The sequence below is a fragment of the Uloborus diversus genome, chromosome 7 (genome assembly GCF_026930045.1).
Source record: "Uloborus diversus isolate 005 chromosome 7, Udiv.v.3.1, whole genome shotgun sequence".
Classification (NCBI taxonomy): Eukaryota; Metazoa; Arthropoda; class Arachnida; order Araneae; family Uloboridae; genus Uloborus; species Uloborus diversus.
Genome location: NC_072737.1, coordinates 54299786 through 54303077, shown reverse-complemented (window position 1 = coordinate 54303077; position 3292 = coordinate 54299786).

The window sequence follows — 3292 nt, the reverse complement described above, 5'->3', positions numbered from 1 at the left end:
AAAAAATTAATTAAAAAATAACTGTTGGGGAAAATAAAATAATTTTCTGGGTCCATGTTATTTTTTTTGCTTATTCTATCAATTTCAGTGACTAAAAGTACTACTTCTGACTGAAGGAAACAACCCCATTGCCTGTTTGCTGATATTTTGATGGTTGAAATTTTAACCCTAAATCCAGTAGATCACTTTTTCGTTTACGAAGTTCGAGAAGTTTCCTAAAAGAACAGCCTTACCTGTAAAACTGTTTAAGTATCCGGATACAGTTCAGCCCTGTCAAAATAAAGCCTTTCCCTGAATGTCAAACCTTGCCAAAAAATATTATCATGCCGTGGCGCGAGTTTCATTGTTGGTGACGTCGTGAGCGTTACTCAATCAATGAATTCGCTATTATATTTATGAAGATAGGTAAAAAGCATAATTTACCGAATAAATTAACGCGTACAAATACCGTTGTAACGTTTGCTATCTATGTGTGATTTTAAAATTTGGAAAGCAATTGAAAGAATATTTAAAACATTTTTGAGAGTTTTTGCTCACTTTTCCAGCAAAAGATTTAGAAAAAGTTTACATACATGAAAAGAGGCTTAAAAAATGTAAAAATATCGTCAAAAATAGAGAAAATGACAAATATTAGATCAGTTATTGTATTAAAAAAGTGAAATTTAGAAGTAAGGAATTCGGAAAAGCTATTTAGATTGTATTAATTCTAATAATTAAATTCTAAAAAGCTATTTAAATTTATCAATGAATACACAAATAACTTAATAAATAAATTACTGAATGAATGAGCTAAATAAGCAACTTCACTATGTGTCTGCCTTGCTGCCTATCAGTCAACCTTGCCCGATAATTTTTGAAGGAATAGGTTCGATTCAAAATATCCTTTCATTCATTCGAAACATTTCGGCTACGAATATCATTCCCATATTTTTCTCTTGGATTTTAGCTGTTTTTCTTTCAACTTTGAACAGTTCAAAATCATTTTGCATTAGAGCCAGCGGGAAAATTTAAACTATGTATAAATCCCGAAGTAAGGCGAATTTTCCCCGAAAATTCGAACTAACTTTGTAAGCAGAAACAAGACCAGCGCCCCCACTAACCATTTCTTAAGACTTTTCTTTTGTCTTATAACAAAAACTTTGTAATGAAATCTTTACTGAAATATTATTTCTTGCATTTAATTTAAACTAACTAATTGTAATTAAATGTTAATCGTTTAGGTCAAACTTAAACAAGTATGACACATTTTAATAAAATAAATGTGCTTTTGAGTCTGGATAGACTGCGTTATTGATCCACAAAATTTGTACGTGGGTTGAAAAATACCTCGGACACTGCCTTTTTCTCAATTAGCTTCTCAAGAGACCACGAATATCATTTTTATTACGTGGTGAAGTTAAGCAGTAGATTTAAAGAAAAAATACATGGCAACACGGAAAAAATTAACTTTCAGGGCTAGTTAAAAATTGAGAAGTATAGAGTTAACTGCTTCAAACATATTTCCCTAATCGCCTTTCCTTTCTTCAACATTTAGTTTTTTCTGTGTGTACAATTAAAAAGCAGATAGCTGAAGATCTTTCTTATACAGACAAAAGCGACAATTATTAAACATAATTGAGCCTTGCTTTATTCTTAGTTCCTTTTTGAAAAGTCAAAAGGTATAAAGGTTCTTTCTATTGAGTTTTCTCTTTAGTTCCGTTACTCTACTGCTCTTGTTTTCGTGCTTGGTTTGTTTCACTTGTGTCATCTAGTTAAGTTGCATGTTGTATTTGAAACAGATAAACTTTGGTTCATTGCAGCGTCTAAATAGGGGTGAATGCATAAGCTTGCAGACAAAATAATTAAAAAAAAAAAACTAATATAGGAATTTGAAAAAAGAAGGAAATAATTTTAATTGTTGCTGTTAAAGTACTCTCTTTTTGTAACGGTATGTTTGAACATTGTTTTTTTTCCCCCTTTCTAATGGAGCTGCGTTAGGCTATTTAGTCTTTAGCTGACCTAGTGCCCGATACGCATCTAGTCTTACATGTGCCATCATTAAGGTGCGGATGTCAAAGGCACGTATAATTTTGACGCCCAGTTCCACTACATGGAGGCACCTGGACTCTTTTTGATGCGAACATGGACGCTTGCGATTTTCGTGCTTGGTTTGTTTCACTTGTGTCATCTAGTTAAGTTGCATGTTGTATTTGAAACAGATAAACTTTGGTTCATTGCAGCGTCTAAGTAGGGGTGAATGCATAAGCTTGCAGACAAAATAATTAAAAAAAAAAGGGGTAAAAAAAATTAATTTGAATTTTTACATCTTGAATTCAAATTATGTTTTTCGCAATCACGAGTGTGTGTATGTAGGCGTGCGTGTTTGTGTGTGGGGGCATGTGTTTGCGTGTACGGGTTATGTGTGTGTAGGCATATGTGTTTGTGTCTGTGTGCAGGCATGAATGTGTGGGTAGTTGTGTGTATGTGTGTGCGTATGTTTTTGTGTGTGTATGTGTGGGTGTCTGTATGTATGCGTGTGTGTATGTGTATGTGCGTGTAGGTGTACGTATGTGTATGTGTATGTGCGTGTAGGTGTACGTATGTGTATGTGTTTGTGTGTGTAGTTGTGTATGTATGCGTGTGTGTATATGTTTGTATGTGTATAAGTGTTTGTGTAGTTGTGTGTAGGTGTATGTGTGTGTAGGTGTATGTATGTGTTTGTGTGTGTGCAGTTGTGTATGTATGCACGTGTGTGTAGGACATGGATGCAACCTGGAGACGGCTTTCGCTGGAGGTGCAGCATCGTGAGGAGCCCGTCGACGGTGATGCTGCGAAAAATCAAAGGAACGTCAAAAACAGTCAAATGAGAACAATAAGCAATCGTGATTGCTCAAAAAAAAAAAAAAAAAAAAAACTAATATAGAAACTTGAAAAAAGAAGGAAATAATTTTAATTGTTGCTGTAAAAGTACTCTCTTTTTGTAACGGTATGTTTGAACATTGTTTTCTTTCCCTTTGTAATGGAGCTGCGTTAGGCTATTTAGTCTTTAGCTGACCTAGTGCGATTCCCCGATACGCATCTAGTCTTACATGTGCCATCATTAAGATGCGGATGTCAAAGGCACGTATAATTTTGACGCCCAGTTCCACTACATGGAGGCACCTGGACTCTTTTTGATGCGAACATGGACGCTTGCGATTTCGTGCATCTCGAAAATGCACCGACTGGCCACCGCGGGTCATTACCCGGGAATACGGCACAGTACGCCTTACCAGCGCACCTTCCAGTTGAATATGTTGTTTGAATATTACAC